The sequence below is a fragment of the Mauremys mutica genome, chromosome 7 (genome assembly GCF_020497125.1).
Source record: "Mauremys mutica isolate MM-2020 ecotype Southern chromosome 7, ASM2049712v1, whole genome shotgun sequence".
NCBI lineage: Eukaryota > Metazoa > Chordata > Testudines > Geoemydidae > Mauremys > Mauremys mutica.
In genome coordinates this window covers 47,450,120-47,470,139 of record NC_059078.1, presented here as the reverse complement: position 1 = coordinate 47,470,139, position 20,020 = coordinate 47,450,120, and the positions used below count along the sequence as shown (strand labels likewise).

Below are 20,020 nucleotides of genomic sequence, written 5' to 3'. Positions count from 1 at the left end.
CCCAAGCCACTACCCTAGGTGCAGGAAGGACAGGTGAAAGAAGAACTATACAGTAGTATGGAAGAGTAGGTTATAAGTGATCTTCACTTATAGAAGTGATCTTCACCAGCTTTCAAGGGAAAACTTTTTTTTTAAAGTCCATTTAGTGTTTGTGAAAGGTGCTGACAGCCCTAGAGAGTTCACTTTATCCACAAAGTATAAAATGAGCAGTAGCTATACAAACGTTCCCACAATACCTCATCCATGTGCCATAATCCTAAACTAGAGATATCACACATAGCAAGAGTAATATCCCAACACTCAGCCTCTGACATCTGCTAAAACAAAGGTCGGGGCAGAATTTCCTGTGCCTATCCCTCTCTTCTTCCCTCTTCCATGAATTATTAATAACTGGATTGAGGTTGCCAAGTTATCCACCCAGTCGACCTAACATTCATCTAACTGTAAGAACTTTTGGTCATTGTTCACCTGGACTGAATTCAGAGATTTTAATAATAACCATAACTTTTCTTTTCATGGGAGCTCATGTATGCTTAACAGAACTCTTCTCTATAAGTATCACCACATTCTATTTCAGCCACAATTTTCTGAAGAAAAAATATATATCAAGACTTCCTAATGGATATTTTCTATGTCTCTCTCACATCGTAAAAGCAGATTTAAAAATAAGAATATTTCATACAAGTAGCAGAGATGAACGTCTCCATATCTCATTCTATTAAGATGAGCAGTTTCCTGCCCACCCTTTCTTGGACATAATTTTCAAACTAAGCATTCTTCGCAGACTTATTAAATCTGGTTACTATACAGAAATAAAACTCATACCATCTGTATTGCTTTTAAGAAGAAATAATCTGTAAGCAATAAACAAAACAGCACAACAAGTAGGGATAAAATATCAACAGGAAATAGAAACCTAAAAGGCAGAGAATATATCCTGTATCAATCAGTTTCACAAAATAGACATGATTAGGATTTATAATATTATTTACAGTCACACCTAAAAACCCCAACTGAGAAGGAGTTTCTATTGTGCTTGATGTTATCCACACACAGAGTAAGAGACAGCCCCTACCACAAAGAGTTTCCTACCTAAGGAGTCCGCTAATGGTTTAGTAGTAATAAAATTATTCTAACAATGAGCCAGAATGGTTCTATAGCAGCCAGTTGCCAAGTTATAGTGTTGTGCCCTGCCATGCAGGGAACTCAGTTTGGAATTCTAGTTCTGGTCTCTCCTCATCTTCGCCAGCAAAGGTAGCTTGCTTGGGTGTTGGGAGAAGAGGGGGTTTCTCATGCTGTTCTACAAGGGCTTCCTTGGATAGTTAAGGAGTGTAACTGATGGCTTACAAAGAAAGTCCTTATCGACACTTGAAAAGATGGTTACTGTGGCTACTGAAAGGGAGAGGAAGGGTTAGGTGGGGACAGTTCTGGGATAAGGAGAAGGGCCAAACATTTCAAGAAAAAAAGAACAGCGCTATTCTATGTATGTCTACACTATGAAATTAGGTCGATTTTATAGAAGTCGATTTTTAGATATCGATTTTATACAGTTGACTGCGTATGTTCACACTAACCACATTAAGTCAGCGAAGTGCGTCCTCACTACCGTGGCTAGCATCGACTTACGGAGCGGTGCACAGTGGGTAGCTATCCCACAGTTCCCGCAGTCTCCACCGCCCACTGGAATTCTGGGTTAAGCTCCCAGTGCCTGATGGGGAAAAAACATTGTTGCAGGTGGTTTTGAGTACGTCATCAGTCGCCCCTCCCTCCATGAAAGCAATAGCAGAAAATCGTTTCACGCCTTTTTTCCACGCAGATGCCGTACCACGGCAAGCATGCAGTCCACTCAGCTCAGCTCACCGACACTGCCATTGTTGTGTCCTGGGTGCTTCCTGGATGCTGTTGGCAGCAGACAGTGCAATAGGACTGCAAACCATCGTCATACACCGCTTCCACTGCAACTCTGCTTTCCTGGTCTCCTTCAGACACCATACCATAGCAAGCGTGCAGCCTGCTCAGCTCAGCTCACCGCCACCACCACTGTTGTGTCCTGGGTGCTGCTGGCAGCAGATGATGCAGTAGGACTGCAAACCATCGTCATACACCACTTCCGCTGCAACTCTGCTCCGCTGATATTGCCTCGACAGCGAATTTCTCCATGTTGTCTGTCATGGGCTCCTGGGTCCTCAGGAAATTTGCACAGTGCTAACTGTCATCTTCCACCACTTCTGCTACAACTCTGCTTTCTTGGTGCCATGAATCCACCTCGCAGGTCCTCTCGTCGTTCGGTATAAATATCTATTCTCATGGCATCCATCATCATCCACCAATTCTGCTGCAACTCTGCTTTCCTGCTCTCCTTCAGACGCCATACCATGGCGAACATGGAATCCACTCAGCTCACCGCTGCTGTTGTGAGCACTGTAAACACCTTGCTTGCATCCGAAGAAGTGGGTATTCACCCACGAAAGCTCATGCTGCAAAACGTCTGTTAATCTATAAGGTGCCACAGGATTCTTTGCTGCTTCTACAGAACCAGACTAACACAGCTACCCCTCTGATACCTGTAAACACCTCGCGCATTATCCTGCAGTTTATGCAGAACCAGAATCTGCAAAAGCAGGCAAGGAGGCAACGGCAGCGCGGTGACGAGAGAGATGAGGACATGGACACAGACGGGCCCTGGCAATATGAATGTCATGGTGGTAATGGGGCAGCTTCATGCTGTGGAACACTGATTCTGGGGCCGGGAAACAAGCACAGACTGGTGGGACCGCATAGTGTTGCAGGTCTGGGGTGATTCCCAGTGGCTGCAAAACTTACACATGCGTAAGGGCACTTTCATGGAACTTTATGACTTGCTTTCCCCTGCCCTGAAGCACAAGAATACCAAGATGAGAGCAGCCCTCACAGTTGAGAAGCGAGTGGCAATAGCCCTCTGAAAGTTTGCAACATCAGACAGCTACCAGTCAGTAATCAATTTGGAGTGGGTAAATCTACTGTTGTGGCTGCTGCAATCCAAGTACCCAACGCAATCACTGAGCTGCTATCAAGGATAGTGACTCCGGGAAACGTGCAGCCCATAGTGGATGGCTTTGCTGCAATGGGATTCCCTGTGGTGGGGCGATAGACAGAACTCATATCGCTATCTTGGGACTGGACCACCTTGGCAGACAGTACATAAACCGCAAGGGGTACTTTTCAATGGTGCTGCTAGCACTGGTGGATCACAAGGGACATTTCACCAACATCAACGTGGGATGGCTGAAAAAGGTACATGACGCTCGTGTCTTCAGGAAGACAGAACCTTAATCTACATTGACATGAAGCCAACGGTCAGAATGGCAAGGCATTTCCTTTTAACTTGGTCAAGAGGAACTTGCTTTAGTTACCATCCTCTGAAACTAGAGACTTATGCTCAGCACCATGAAGGAAGGGAGAAGAGGCCTACTCTATCCCTTTCCCATCCTCTTTTTTTGTGTTCTTTCCATTCATAAATAACTCTAGTGCCTGACTTTGCTTATGTTATTCCAGGCAGGATTTATGTAGTGGAATGTGGTGCACTTTCAATATATTTAAAGGAGGACTGCAGCAAATAAGACTAAAAAATTTAAACTCTAACAGAAAAATCCACAATAGCAGATTTAGGAATACAGAAAATATGAATTATTTGCAGATTTAATAGAGTTTTCCATGTGTTCTACATCACAGTTAAGCACAACAAAAAACTGAAAGCCCAAGGGAAGAGGAAAGGGCTTGATGTGGCTATAAGTCACCTCATGCCCTCCCAATTCTTGACTAATGCAGAGGCCAGCGATGTCCCTGACATAAGACAGCCTTAAAGGGCTGCCTAAATTATGGCAATCTGTCATTGCAGACCCGCCTCCTCCAACAATTAAGCCCACCCCTACTGCAGGGCCTTTTGCTGCCTTTCACAAAGATTGTGCCAGGGTGAATTGTCTCCAGACCTGATCCTGGGCTCTGCCAGTCCTTTTATGATGCCAATGCAGCATACTAGGGTCACAGAGAAGGAGCGAATCAATCCCCAAATTTGTGTTCTTCTAATTTAAGTACTCGTAAAACAGATTCGGCTAAAGGTGATCAAAGAGGGGGCTGAGAGAAAGAACACATTTACTTCCTCCATTATTTGCCCCACTTGCAGTGACAGTAAGGACAAGGTGAAAAATGTGTTTACAACACCTCCCTCCCTTCTTTCCCTTGCTGCCTCTTCTTTGGTGGCAAAGTGATAGAGAGGGAGATAAAAACAAAAGAGAGGGTTCCTTTAAAAAAGAAAATTAGGAGGTGAAATGATAAATATCTTCCTGCAAATCTCTTTTTGGTGAGCCTGTCTGCAGAGAAACCTGGGAAAAATACCTGGGTATAGAGAGAATAAAATATTTTCCTCCACTTTATGAACACAAGAACGGACATACAGGGTCAGACCAAAGGTCCATCTAGCCCAGTATCCTGTCTTCAGGTGCCCCGGAGGGAATAACAGAACCGATAATCATCAAGTGATCCATCCCCATTGCCCATTCCCAAACAGAGGCTAGGGACACCATCCCTGCCCATTGGGGCTAATAGCCATTGATGGACCTATCCCCCATGAAATAATATCTAGGAGACAAAGGGAAAAAGGGTAGCTCCAGACCTCAGGTGGATAGAGTATTGATGGAAGCAACCTTTAGCTGGTTCCTTGCAGAGAGAGAGGCTTTTAACCTTGCCCTTAATGTCCTTTTGGCTTCCAGTAGACAGGACAAAATGGCAACAGACCCCAGCTAATTTCTTGCAGTTGCCCAGAAATCTGTTAATTTCACTCTGATGCTGCTTGATAAAGCTATGAGCAAACACAAAGACAACACTGCCTCATTCTACATTTGATTCACATTCACAAGGCTACTCAACAGCATAGGGACTGGCAACAATTTTTCAGTGAAAGATTAAATTCTGCAGAAATTAATTGGCTTAGGCCCCCACACTTTCAACATAACCCTTCCCACCAACTACTGGTGAGTGGCCTTTGTCAACGTACACACGATTCCTGAGGAAGAGAGGGAGGGTGGGCATTGCAGCTTGTTAAAGAAGTGAGTCATGGTGGTTGTGATTTTACCCCATTTCTTCCCAAAAGCCCAACCCCATAAACCACACATTTGGGGGGAGGTCACAAAGGTTTATGAAACCCAAACTAAGTGGTTTACTTCATAAGCATAACTATTCCTCAGGTAGAAAAAAGTACATGCATTGGAAGAAAAGTTTCCAATACTGTAAGTAAAAAACACCACCACAATAATCAAGTCCCCAGACTACTAACTAGAGTTTAAGGACAGAAGACACCACTAGAGATCACCTAGTCTGAACTCCTGTATACCACAGGCCACTAAATTTCACTTGGTTACCCATGTATTGAGCCCAACAACTAGGGTTTGCCTAAATCATGTGTTCCAGAAATGCTTTAAGTCTTGATCTGAAGACATCAAGAGACGAAGAATCCACCACTTACTTCACTTAGTAATTTGTTCCAGTGATTAATCACCCTCACTGTTAAAAATTGTGCCCAATTTCCAATTTGAAATGGTCTGGCTTTAACTTCCAGTCTTTGGTTCTTATGTCATGTCTTTCTCTGTTAGAAAGAAGAGCACATAGGCACCCAGTATATTCTCCCCACGAAAGTACTTATAAACTGTAATCAAGTCACCTCTCAATTTTCTTTTTGATAAGTTAAACAAATTGAGCTCTTTTAGTCTCTCATTGTAAAGCATTTTTCTTCAGCCCTTTAATCGTTTTTCTGGCTCTCTTCTATACCCTTTCCAGTTTTTCAACACCCTTTTAAAAATGTCAGCGCCAGAACTGTCTCACCAATTACATCATTTCCCTATTCGCCACTCCCATTTCTACATTCAAGGATTACATTAGCTCTTTTTGCCACAATATCAGCGCTGGGAGCTCACGTTCAGTTGCTTGTCCACCAAGATTACTAAATCCTTTTCAAAGATGCTGCTTTCCAGGATCTAGTCCCCCAGTCTGTAGGTATGGCCTGAACTCCTTGTTCCCAGACGTATAACTTTGAATTTGGCTGTATTAAAACATATTTTGTTTGAATGTTCCTCACTTATCAAGCAACCCAGATCATTTTCTCCGACCGCCCTATCGTCACTGTTCATCACTCCACTAATATTTGTGTCATCCACAAATTTTATCAGCAGTGATTTTATATTTACTTCCAGATCATTGATCAAAATGTTGAATAGCATCAGACCTAGTATCAATCCTTGTGGAACCCCATAAGACACATCCCCAATTCTTCATTGACAACTACTTTTTGAGACCTGTCAGTTAGTCAGTTCTTAATCCATTTAATGAGTGCTTTATTGATACTGTATAGTGCTAATTTTTTAATCAAAATGTTGTGCAGTACAAAAGTCTATTACATTTATACAGTTACCTTTGGCAACCAAATCTGTAATCTCATTGAATGAAGTCAGGTTCGACAAAACTTATTTTCCATAAACCATGTTGACTGGTATTAATTATATTTCTATCCTTTAATTCTTTAACAACTGTATCTCATATCAACCATTCCATTATTTTGCCTGAGACTGATTCAGCCTTCAGAGAGCTGGGTCACCCTGCTTACCCTTTTGGAATATTTGCAAAATATTACTCTCCCAGTTTTCTGAAATTTCCACAATATTCCAAGATATACTAAAAATTAACATCAGTGGCTAGAGAGCTCTTCAGCCAACTATTTTAGGACTCTTGGGTGCAAGTTATCTGGGCCTCTTGATTTTAAAATGTTTTTGTCTAGTAGATGTTTAAAACCCTCCTTAGTTACTAATGGACTGGAAAATAGGTCATCAGCCTCATGTGATACGGCACATCCTGCTTCTTTCCAAATACAGAAGAGAAATATGTATTCAACACTTAATTTTTATGCAGCATTATAAAAAAAATTATTTCTTCCATCTAGTAATACCAATGCTAGGATTGCTCTGGTTTCTGATATACTGAAACTCCTCCTTACTGCCCTTCGCCCTGCCTGTCATGGATTTTTTCCTGATGTCTTTAGCTTCCCTTATAAATTTTCTACACTTCATAACTTCTAATTGATATTGATTGCTATCTGCTGCCCCATTTGATAGACATTGCTTTTTATTTCTAATTGCTGCCTTCACTTCATCTCTGAACCAGAATGGGTTTTTTGCCAAAAGTATCCTTTTTCTTGATTGTGTAATCGTGGCTTTTTGACTATCTAATTTTTCTGCCTAATTTACTCCCTTCCCCCCAATCATTTCACTCATGGTTTTCCTCTATTTTGGTAAATTAGCCTTTTGAAGCACCAAGTACAGAAAGCTCCCATTTATCTGAAACCCTATTATTGAAACCCAACACAATATCTGAATTCCTTTCTTGTCCCCCAACATGAGATACTTGTTGCAGAGGGCAAGGAAGGGATTTGGATAATAAGGAGGTACAGCAAGTAGAGCAGAGACCCTCCCAGACAGGACTGTGAGGAGGAAGACAAGCCCCTGGCCATGGGGGAGGCCACCCTGCTGCTGAATGGCTCCTGTGGCAGCACAGGGAGCCCTCTGCAGCCCTGTTGTCACAAGAGGCAGGGAGAGAGCTACAGAGGGCTCCTGCACTGCCACAGGGTAACAGACACACGATCCCCGCAGGTGGAAGATGGATGGAAGGCTGCAGTCCTGGCAGGGCAGAACAGAGTCCTGGCCAGGTGTCTCTGCTCTGACTTCAGCCTCCTCCTGCCGCACGTTGCACCTAAAGGGACTGGGCGTCACTGGCCCTGCAGCAGCACAGGGACCCTCTGCAGCCCCTGTCATGGCTGTGAGTGGGGCAAAGAAAAGAATCCTGGCCAGGACTGAGGAGGAGGAGGAGGAGGAGGAGAACGAGTCCCCTCCCAGCTGATGAATAGCTCTGAGCCTCTCAATTACATGAGCTCCTGGTTATCCAAATAAAATCCGTTTCCCCCATGCTATTTGGATAATTAGGAGAATACTCTATATACACATTACTTGTTGGAACTCTCTTATGTTTGCCCATACCGAATGTAACCAGGTCATGATCACTGGTCCCTAGGCAACCACCAACATCCAGTCCAGTGATTAATTCATTTTTATTCATCAGAAAGAGATCCAAAATAGAGTAACTGTATGTTGGGTGCAATACCTTGTATGTCAGAAAATCATCTGTAATTTTTTACAAGTCTAACAACATTCTACTGTTGGCTGCATGAAACCTCCAGCATGTGTTTCTCAAATTCAAGTTCCCCATAAGAACACAATATTTCTTTCCACACAAAACAGACAGGTGCTTAAAGAGAAACTCATCCTGTTCTCTGGCTTGATTCAGTGGTCTGTAACAGACTGACTTTAGTCACCCCTCCTGGCCTTTGTTAGATAGCCCATATGGGCTGAACCAGCTCCAATTCATGACTGTGGAAAGCTGGATAAGACCCTGATGTACCAACCCATTTTTACCAACTTAATCACATTTTCAAGAGGTAGTCTATTTCAGTGTATACTAAACCAGTGCAAATGCACTAGCAACATGCTTACTTGAAGCCAAGATGCTGGTCTGGATTACAGGTCTTTTTAAAAAAAAAAAAAGATAAAATTCCAAATTTAACTGTCCTGTTTTCTGTCACATCACTTTCACCATTTCTCACTATTCTGATGGACTGTGCCAATCTTCACAAACTGAGATTTTTGGGTAGAAACCTGGATCTTTGATTTTAAATACCAAAAGAAAAAGGAACAAACTCAGGATGATGTTACATCAGCCACATTTCACCTCTTCTGTACTGGACTTAAACTTGACCTTTCTGTGTATTTGGAATCAGCCATACTAACTAAGAAACAGAAGGGTTCTGTCGATTATATGAATTTATTCTCTTCTTGTGTAGTTCCAGTTCTTTACTAGATCAAGCAAGATTTCCACAGAGATTGTGACTGTAGCATTATTTGCCTGTAATCTGTCAAATTATTACAAAATCTCCTTCCATTTTTTATAAGTTTAGTACCTCCTTTTAGATTCCCTTGTTATGTAAAGCATGTATTATGTTTTGTGTCTTATGTCCTGATCAAAGTTCTCCTCATATTCAGTGAAAGTTTCAATATACTTATGGTATTTGGATGCAGTTATAGGGATTTGGGGCTTTTCTGCACTTTGCTCCTTTAACTCTGCATAATTAAAGCAACAAAAAAAATCCCAGAGTAGACGCAATTATACTGGTCATTGTATCTTATTTCCATTTAGGAAATGAAATAAGCCATAATTGTGTCTACACTAGGGCTTTACCAGCAAAGTCATGTGAGCAAAGAAAAGAATCACACCCTTTACCGACAGTTATGCCATTAAAACTTTTTACATGTAGACCAGGCCACAATCTTCCTGTTAGTTCCATTAAGCGCTGTTGTGAACTACAGGCAGCCGTTCTCCTATTTTCAACCAATCAAGAGGTTGATGCTAACTGTCGAAGAAATTTTGAACTTCCATCACATGCTTTAGGGCTGCAGTAAATGTTCCTTTAAATACTGTACTGAACACACAAAATTTTGAATGACTACTCTTAAGAAATACTCCCTTAGCTTCATATCTGAGCAACTGGCAAAGATCTTTTTGTCATGATTTTCTCTACATTCTTGAGGGAATCTTCTGCCATTTGCATACAATTATTCAGCAGTTTAAGTAGAACACACGTTCCCTCCATGAATGCTTGCCACCATTAGAGAGTCCTCGCTCATGTTTGACCAACCATCTTCCATTAATGTCAATGTTGATTCTTCCGGTTCTTCCTTTACCTTTTCCTCTATTTCTTCACTTGCAACACACAGTGGTGGACGTGCAGGTTTAAATCTAAGACAAAAGTACATATTCAAGACAAAATACTTCAATATCTTCTATATATTGCTCATTTTGGAAAACAATGAAGGTGACATTATTAATATAAAAAGGATAAGAACATAAGAAAGGCCGTACCAGGTCAGACCAAAGGTCCATCTAGCCCAGTATCTGTCTACCGACAGTGGCCAATGCCAGGTGCCCCTGAGGGAGTGAACCTAACAGGCAACGATCAAGTGATCTCTCTCCTGCCATCCATCTCCATCCTCTGACGAACAGAGGCTAGGGACACCATTCTTACCCATCCTGGCTAATAGCCATTTATGGACTTAGCCACCATGAATTTATCCAGTCCCCTTTTAAACATTGTTATAGTCCTAGCCTTCACAACCTCCTCAGGTAAGGAGTTCCACAAGTTGACTGTGCGCTGCGTGAAGAAGAACTTCCTTTTATTTGTTTTAAACCTGCTGCCTATTAATTTCATTTGGTGACCCCTAGTTCTTGTATTATGGGAATAAGTAAATAACTTTTCCTTATCCACTTTCTCAACATCACTCATGATTTTATATACCTCTATCATGTCCCCCCTTAGTCTTCTCTTTTCCAAACTGAAGAGTCCTAGCCTCTTTAATCTTTCCTCATATGGGACCCTCTCTAAACCCCTAATCATTTTAGTTGCTCTTTTCTGAACCTTTTCTAGTGCTAGAATATCTTTTTTGAGGTGAGGAGACCACATCTGTACACAGTATTCGAGATGTGGGCATACCATGGATTTATATAAGGGCAATAATATATTCTCAGTCTTATTCTCTATCCCCTTTTTAATGATTCCTAACATCCTGTTTGCTTTTTTGACCGCCTCTGCACACTGCGTGGACATCTTCAGAGAACTATCCACGATAACTCCAAGATCTTTTTCCTGACTCGTTGTAGCTAAATTAGCCCCCATCATGTTGTATGTATAGTTGGGGTTATTTTTTCCAATGTGCATTACTTTACATTTATCCACATTAAATTTCATTTGCCATTTTGTTGCCCAATCACTTAGTTTTGTGAGATCTTTTTGAAGTTCTTCACAATCTGCTTTGGTCTTAACTATCTTGAGTAGTTTAGTATCATCTGCAAACTTTGCCACCTCACTGTTTACCCCTTTCTCCAGATCATTTATGAATAAATTGAATAGGATTGGTCCTAGGACTGACCCTTGGGGAACACCACTAGTTACCCCTCTCCATTCTGAGAATTTACCATTAATTCCTACCCTTTGTTCCCTGTCCATTAACCAGTTCTCAATCCATGAAAGGACCTTTCCCTTTATCCCATGACAGCTTAATTTACGTAAGAGCCTTTGGTGAGGGACCTTGTCAAAGGCTTTCTGGAAATCTAAGTACACTATGTCCACCGGATCCCCCTTGTCCACATGTTTGTTGACCCCTTCAAAGAACTCTAATAGATTAGTAAGACACGATTTCCCTTTACAGAAACCATGTTGACTATTGCTCAAGAGTTTATGTTTTTCTATGTGTCTGACAATTTTATTCTTTACTAATAAAGAATGCAACTTTCTTGTCAAGTTCGGCATTATTGCCAACTAATTTTTGACATTTTGAGGCATCAGAGTCACACAGAGACTGGTCCTGAAGTTGAAACTCAATAGTTGCTAGAAGATCCTAAACAGGATTTGAATCATCACAGCAACATTGCAATGACACCAAAGGCATTGAATATGTCTCACTTGCAGTTTTAAACTCATCAATGTTCTGCTCTTCTACTTCAAATGTGCCATTGAATGCAATTTTGTCTATTGATCTGGAAGAGTTTAAAGAAACCAATTTCTGCACTTTTTGAGATGAGCACAAATCCCTTCTAATTTTCTGCCTAATAATCCTTGAAAATGTTTACATTTTACTTTAGAAAATGTCTCAGTTTTCATTATTTCAGTGCATTCAATTGCATGTTTCCTGACACTTCCTTCAACTTACTGAATCAAATAGATGCATTCAACAATGTTTAGTAATCAGTAAATGCTAACTGCCTGTTCACAGTACTCACCGACAGCTTTTGTACTTACTAGTTAGGATGAGAAAAAGATGGAATTATTTCAATATACTCCCCACCTCAGTATCTTATTAAGTATTTTTTAGAAAATATGTTAGATGCACAAAATATGCAAACTTATTTCTAAACCAAGTTTCAAGATATCAAAGGTGTTTCCCCTCTTTGAGTATTAAATCCATGGCAAGCTTCAAGTTTTTTAAAATTAAACCCTTTTTTGTTGAGTAGAAGATAGAGCATCTGAAACATTTCTTAAGTCAAGAATACCCAAAAGTAATTTCACTAATTTGCTACACAGAATTCACATTTAGAATGAGCACAGAAAATTTCCCCGCAGAATTATTTCCCAAAAAGTTATAAATGCCTGAAAGTAGCAGAGTTAAAACTACAGCATAACTTAACTGCATGATTAGGAAGAACTGCATTATAATGTCTTTGATCTGCCTCCTATAAATGTTATTTAAAAATAACAACATCTGTGGTCAACAAACTTTCTGTTTTTAAATTTCAGCTCAAATCTTGAAGGAATACTTATTTCAACACCACTCCCCCCCTTACCCTAATGACCCAGTCATATTTAGAATAGTAGGTATTTGAAACAAAGAGTATTTTGGGGCACTCAAAACAAGATAGAGCAAGACAGACAGACTTGCAGGATACAGCACCTAACCAATGAGAATAAAGGTGAAATTATGGCATAGCAATGAGGAAGGGGCAGACAGTCATTTGTAGGAAATATTGGTGAAACACAATACACTCACCCACCCACCATAATATACATATAAAATATATATGTTATAGAATCCCAAAAGACCCTACAGTGCATTCAATCTCACCACTAAAATGCAGCCACATCTGAGATGGAACAGAGCCATTTTTTTAAAAGCATACCACTTACATTATGCTATAGTTCAGTATAAAATATAATAGCATATTACATCCAAGTGAAATTTCAAGGGGAATTTAGGGAGGCAGAAGTTACCCAGTAACTCTGGCTGGAGTCTGGCCAGTACACAATGCTAAATACTCATATTCTTCATTAAAAAGGCTATTGGATCTTTAAACATAAGTGGCTCAATGATTACTGGTGGCACCCCAACCAACAGGACTGGGATATTGGTTCAGTGCTGACTCACACCACATACTGAATCACCAACACCTCTTCTTATAGGAGCACCCGGGTTCTTCCTGGAGACCTCCCATTCAAATAACAGGGGCCAATAATGTCTGTACTGTAGCTCTTCATCCTACTGTTTTCAAAAATTATAGCTTTATACCTGGGAAAGGTACTTTCAAATTACTAGACATAGGAGCATCCCAGTGAATAAGCACATTACCTGGATATTTCTAGTAGGACTACCAACAGCTGAATAGTTAACCAAATGCAATGATGATAAGTAAGATAACTATTAACCACTTAAGATGAAGGGGGGGGGGGGGAAGTGACATTCTGGCCCTTTTCAATGAAGAGTCTTGACAACGTAAACCCCTGCTGGCTTGACGAGTCTGCAGTCAAGATGGTGCTGTTGTGTTTTAACTAAGAGATGTAAACTTTTTTAAAAACAAAAACTTCTATTCTAATAAATTCTATATAAATCCATGGGAAGACATATTAATGAATGTACAATTGTCTCACGGATGTGAGCTTCTACTGTCTTACATCACAAACAAGAGGCATCAGTGAAAATCAACTGTACATTACTCAACATAAATACAAAATTATGGATTGGTGAAGAGGAAAATCAAATGAAAAAGTTACAGCACCACAGAATAATGAATGCCTCCAAAATCCATCCACAAATATCACAAAAGGTCCTCACAGTCCATCCAACAATATCACAACAAAATACTGGAAACCCAAGTTGTTGTTTTAAGTATCTGTTTACTAATACTATTGAATGTGAATAAACAATGACATTTAAATTATAAAAATGTTTTACACATAGAAATTGCTAGACTGGATCAGACCCAAGATCCATCTAGGCAGGTATCCGACCTCTGACAGCAATCAGTACCAGATGCTTCAAAGGAAAATGTAAGAACCAAACAATAGGCAAGTATGGGATAAGCTGCACCACCCCCCACACACACACCTTAGATCTCATCCTGATCACTAATAGTTAGAGATTAACATAAACCTTGAAGCATGAGGTTTAATATCCCTTACATTATTATTAATTATAACTCTGGATAGCCTTGTTATCCATCCTAGCACTTTTTAAATCTTAGTAAGTTCTTGGTCTTAACTCCTTGTGGCAATGAGTTCCACAGTCTAATTACATCTTCTGTGTAAGAGTATTTCCTTTTTTTAGTTTTGAATTTGACACCTTTTAATTTCATTGAATGCCCCCTTGTTTCTGTGTTATGAGGCGAGGAGAACAAGGAAGCACAATTAATTTCTTACATGCAGATCGGTTTTCTGTTTGAAGAGCAAGAAAGTGTATTCTGTTACATTACTATCTGTTCACCCTTATATAATCTCCTTGGGGCTGTCCCTGTTCATTTAGGAGCAGGAGCCTGATTTCCAAACTGTTACTTTCCCTGCCTCCAGTACGCACCTCGCCCCGTCTCCAGACTACAGGTACAAATTAAAAGTTCGACTTCCTCTGCTTCCACTTCACTCTGATCGTCCGCAGCTTCTGCCTAATTCAGCGGGGCTTCAACCCACTGCTGGGCTACCAGACCCTCTTCCTGCGGGGGTTCCGGCCCGGCGCACGGCTCTTCACTCCCCGGGAAGCCGGTTTCTCCCCTCCTCCAGTATAATCCCACGGGGCATAATTCACGTTGTCCAGGGCCAGGCTGCCCATACTTGTGCCCCGCCCCCCCTTGGACAGTGACACACAACGGGCTCCAGTGTCTCCAGGTACTTGTCAGTCCCCAGCCTGCCCCATGACTGATGTCCCGCGTAAGGCTTGTCCCCCTCTTCCCCAGGGTGGGCGCGGCCCCGGCCTCTCCGGGGGCCTCTCCCCTGGGGCCCTGCTCCCCTGCCGCCAGCCCCGGCGCCTCCATTGTGGCACGTCCCCCGCCCCGTGCCTTCAGCGGCAACCCAGCGCTCACCTCCCCGGCGGGGCTGCGGGCCAGGCCGCGGGGCTCGGCGACTCCTCCCGCTGCAGGTACCTTGCCGGCCCCGGGAGCGACTCGGCTCCGCCCGCGCCTCCTCGCTCCTGCCTCGGCTCCGCGCTCAGGCTCCGCTCGGGGTCCGCCTCGGTAAGCGTCCCCCCGGCCAGCGTAGCGACAGGATCCCCCGGGCGGCAACAGGCGCCTCGGCAGCAAAGGTTCCGCGGGGAGGAGATAGGTTCCCACCTCCCAGGGGGCGGGAGAGATGGCAGCAGGAGCCCCCTGGCGGGAGGCGCCTGGTGTTCTGAGGGAAGAATTCCTGCTGGGCCTAGTTTCCCAGCGGGGGCCAGCCGAGACTCCTGCCCCCCTCCAGTCCCACAGCCCTCCACATGGCCACACCCAAACTTTGCCACAGAAGGGCTGGGTGGCAATCAGTCCTGGAACCAGAGGGCATCACCCACCATGCAGATAAACATCTGACCTCCATCTTGAACCCACACAGGCCAAATACTCCAGTCTCCCTTGGTTGTTTATTAGGAAGTGCTGGATCCTTGAGTTCACATTGGACTGCAAGGCCCTGTTGCTCAGATGTGGCCTCACGCTGCACATTCTGAGACAGCAAGTGGCTGTATATGAAAATTCAACAGGCCTCATGGGCCCTAGGAGCATTGCATTTTGAAAACCCAGCTCTGTAAAAAACAATTCACCCCATCACATTAGCGCTGGCTTTACAGCCCTGAAGAGGCACTTGACGCCTAATGATATCTGAGTGGTGGGGTTAAGTCAACCCCTACAGTTGCTGAGAGGCAAAACAGACAGGAAACACCCGACCACTATTCAGAAGCAATGTCCATTAAGTGCAGAACTGAGAGCAGGAAACTGTGAATTACAACACTTTAATTCCATCTAGGGGCTGGACCTGGTAATGTCAGACTGCTTATTTCTAGTATTACCAATGCTGCCTTACATGGCTCCCGTGAATTGTGGCTTAGGTGTACTCACTGCTCTGAAGTACAGAGTCCAATTGATGGTGCAGCCCAGAATTGTCATCCAAATGATGTTATCTAGGAAGTAAGTATTGCATTTGCATTGAACCATTTATAAGACTTTATTGTGCTGCTTTGGAGTAAGTGTAGCAAACAGCCAGGTAGTGCTATTATTTAATGAACACTTACTATGTGCTTGTCCCTGTAACGTATAAACTGGGCCCAAGCTGGAAGTCCAAGGAAGCAAGAGTAAGCCCACTAGGTTTACTATGGGCCATATTGTATAAATTATGCAGTGGGACTGTCTAGTTTGTATCTTATACAGTACGAAGCTAGACTTCCACTAAAAGGAAAAAAATAGCAAAATGAACTGCTTATTCTGGAAAGCAAGTTGGTGGCCTCTCCCATATCACTGTAGCTCAACCTCTTCTTCCTTTACAGAGGTCATATACGTTCCAGAGATGCAGGAGCCAAGGAAGGAAGAAAAGCAGCCTAAGAATAAAGGGCCTCAGACCACAGAAGGGCAGACAGAAGAGTGCCTCATAAAATAAATAGTGTGCCCCAGGAGGTTCTTCAAAAAAATTAATGAGAAGTATTACAAAGAGGCTTTACTCTCTTCCCCACTAAACACACACAAATCAGAAACAGACCTATCAAGAACTGATCTCCCTTTTTACAGAAATAAGATACTCCCTCTTTGTGTTGGGTCTGTGGCCCCTCCCCCCTGCACAATGAGATGCAGAGTGGAGCAAATAAGTTAAATGAGACAGGAAATCCCTAAACAGAAAGGATGGTGAGGAGCTATTACATTCACAGTGGGAAAACAATATCACATTTTATACATTTGTTCCTACATTGGCAGATTACTATATTATGAAGTATGGCCCAATGGAGGGGTGGCTTTTTCAGGAGACCATTCTTGTAAAGCATACAGAGATACGGATAATACACTGATTTCTGTAAAGACACCTAGGGACTGAAAGCAACAGTGCAAGGCTATATCATTCATTACGCTCTCAAAATACAAAAAGGTGGAAAGCGACTGCCCCGTCAGGCTCTCTCCTTACCAGGGCCGCCCAGAGGATTCAGGGGGCCTGGAGTCTTTGGCAGCGGGGGGGCCCCCGCTTCAGCAGTAATTCGGCGGCGGGGGGGCCCTTCCACTCTGGGACCCGCCACTGAAATGCCCCGAAGACCCGTGGCGGGGGGTCCTTCCGCCCCAGGACCCGCCGCCGAAGTGCCGGGTTTTCAGGGCACTTCGGTGGCAGGTCCCGGGGTGGAAGGACCCCCTGCAGCCGAATTGCCGCTGAAGAAGCTCCGGCGGCCCGGGCCCCACGAGAGTTTTCCAAGGCCCCCTGAGTGAGTGAAGGACCCCACTCCAGGGGCCCCAAAAAACTCTCATGGGAGCCCCTGCAGGGCCCAGGGCCTGGGACAAATTGCCCCACTTGCCCCCTCTCCCCCTCCGGGCGGCCCTACTCACAGCTGCCAAAGCAATAGCTTACAGATTGCTTCCTCATAGTCAGCAATAGTTGGGAAAGATCTTCCAGAAACAAAGTGTGGCATTAAGAGAAGAAGGAATCACTGCTTATTTGCTAGTTGTTGTTCAGCCTTTATAGGCAAAAATAAGGAACAAAACCTGGACCTGTATTATAGCAGGGACCTGGCAGTGACTACTATAAGGTTGTGTACCATTTTCCATTCTAAGCTCCTGTTTTTGCTTGCTCATGACCTTCACCTTGGGAAGGATGCACTACGTGTGCATGTGCAGCTAGCTTCACTTTACAGTGAGCTAATCACCTAAATTGTAGGCAATGACTTAGCTGGCTACTGGGGAACTGCAAGGAGGAAAGGTGTGGAGAAATTCCCCTTTGTAAGGCTGTAGAACTACCCTGCAGCTGCTACTCCAGCCTAAGTGCTGAAGTAGACTCTGTGGCCCTAGCACACGCAGCCCATGCACATAGTTGAGGAGAGGTCCAAAAGATTTGTGTAGCAATAGATTTTTCTCTGGCATTGTCATGTTCCAACTACTCACTGTTGTGCAGTGGGTCCATGCAGAGATACTGTACAATGCACTTGCAAAACTTCCTGTTCTATTAGTAGAAATATTCCTTAAAGCAGCTCTCGCTCCATCCCAGAAAGCATTCTGGGAGTGTCATCTCTAGGCCAGGGCACATCTCATTGGCAAGGAAACTCTGCCTGCACTTGCACTACACTGCCTTAACATTTCAGGATGCACCTGAATACCACTAGATTTTCCCATACTTGCTTTGCCAAGATGTTAAATTAGCTGGCACTTGGTGGTGGCAGATGAGAAAATAAATGGAGGGGATACAGGTTCCCATTAAGTGCAAGCCATAAAGACACTCTCAAGACGTGGCTCAGAGTACTGCTCTATGGCGATGGCAGCTGGGAGTCATCAACTTACTCTCCATTTAAAATAACCAATAAATTGCTAACCCCATCACTGGCACAGCCACATTGGGTTCAAGGGGAGCATAAATCACAACAATCTATTCCTAAAGTATTCTTCTGACAACACTGTGGGTATTACAGCACAACTCGCAGCTGGTGAATTTATCCTACCAGTGTTTGAGGAAATGGGCTTGACTATTATTATGCCATGAGCAACTACAGCCTCTCTTGCATCATGGGGCACTTGGCCTTGTTGAAGTTGTCTGGAGACTTTGGTTTCTTTCAGGAATGCAGCCTACATTCTGCAGCCCTAAGATAGGCGAAATTCCTGCAGTGAATGCAATGGGAGAATTTTGCCTGTGTAATGTCTACAGGCAGGGTCCAGATGTATAACACAATTGTATGGAACTGCAGATGACAGCATAATTTACTGTTTAACCCTGTTGCTGCATCACTCCATTTGTTCTGTTTAAGTCCAAACAAATCCTGCCTCCTTCAGTACAAAGCTTCTCCACCTACCAGGGCTTTGGAGTTGTGCTCCGGCTCCGCTCCAGCTCCAGGCAAAAACCTGCAGCTCCCCTGCTCTGGAGCTGCTCCACGCTCCAGCTCCAGGCTCCACTCCAAAGCCCTACCACCTACCATTTTGTCTACCTTCCTTCTTCCTCTCTGTTTCTTTGTTCTGGGGTTTCCCTAGAAGAGTGAGTTCAGTGGATTTCCTGTGGCTAGTCCTACCCTTGAAAGGATAGAATGGGAGGCAACAGAAGGAAGCACCTGCCACCCTGACCTGCTCTCATGGGTGGTGGGGTGCTCACAACTGAGCTTTAGCAATCCAGACTCCAAGCAAGGGAAGTTTGCAGTGGCTTCTATGGATATGCCTACACTGCAAAAAACCACCTGCAGTGAGAGGCGTGAATCTCAGAGCCAAAGCTACAGTGTGAGCAGGAATGGCTACACTTCCATTTTTAGCATGATGGCTTGAGTCCAAGTCTGTAGACCTAGCCTCTGAGACTCGCTGCTGTTTGTTTTTTTGGTTTGTTTGTTTGTTTGTTGTGTGTAGACATACCTTAAGTGGTTTCCTTCCTGAGAGGACCATGACAGAAGTGGAGATAATGGGATGCGTGGCTCATAGCAATGGGGAAAGCCAACATCAGAAAGGGCCACAGTACACCTCTACCTCAATATAATACTGTTCTCAGGAGCCAAAAAAAATCTTACCGTGTTATAGGTGAAACCGCGTTATATCGAACTTGCTTTGATCTGCTGGAGTGCACAGCCCCTCCCCCCCCCCGAGAACTGCTTTACCGTGTTATATCAGAATTCGTGTTATATCGGGTCATGTTATATTGGGGTAGAGGTGTACTTGTAACAACACATGAGGTAGCAACTGCCAAACAGAGCTTCTTTGCCTTGCTGGAGCTGCTGACCTCCACAATCCCCAACCTTGCATGACAGAACATTGTTTCCACTCAGAAGCAGCAGCAACAGCAACTATGATCTCCCTTCTGCTTCCTGTAGTCACATGGATAAGGTAACTAACTCATTATCCTATTCATCTCATGCTGCAAACAGTAGTCTCTTCACCTCAGTGAAGATTGACTTCTGAAGTCAAGTCAGGAGCTGCATCAACCACCACTCTGAACTCCTCCCAAAATATGACC

At 43.4% G+C, this 20,020-nt stretch overlaps 1 protein-coding gene and 1 long non-coding RNA gene across 4 annotated transcripts in view; one reads left to right on the top strand and one right to left on the bottom strand.

Annotated features, from left to right (window-relative positions):
* Positions 1-15,111, bottom strand: part of RAD54L2 (RAD54 like 2) — a 106,724-nt gene extending 91,613 nt beyond the window's left edge. For 2 of the 3 annotated variants that reach the window (XM_045023887.1, XM_045023891.1), the window contains exon 1: positions 14,968-15,111. The gene's annotated coding sequence lies outside the window, so the exon portion shown is untranslated. Of the gene's footprint in view, positions 1-14,468; positions 14,694-14,967 lie in introns of those variants that run through there. The other variant, XM_045023890.1, reaches the window with a different exon arrangement.
* LOC123374213 lies at positions 14,491-17,096 on the top strand. Its single transcript, XR_006581033.1, has 3 exons — positions 14,491-14,773; positions 15,878-16,038; positions 16,395-17,096. It is a non-coding gene; the product is annotated as an uncharacterized LOC123374213 (long non-coding RNA).
* The last annotated feature ends 2,924 nt before the right edge of the window (positions 17,097-20,020 follow it).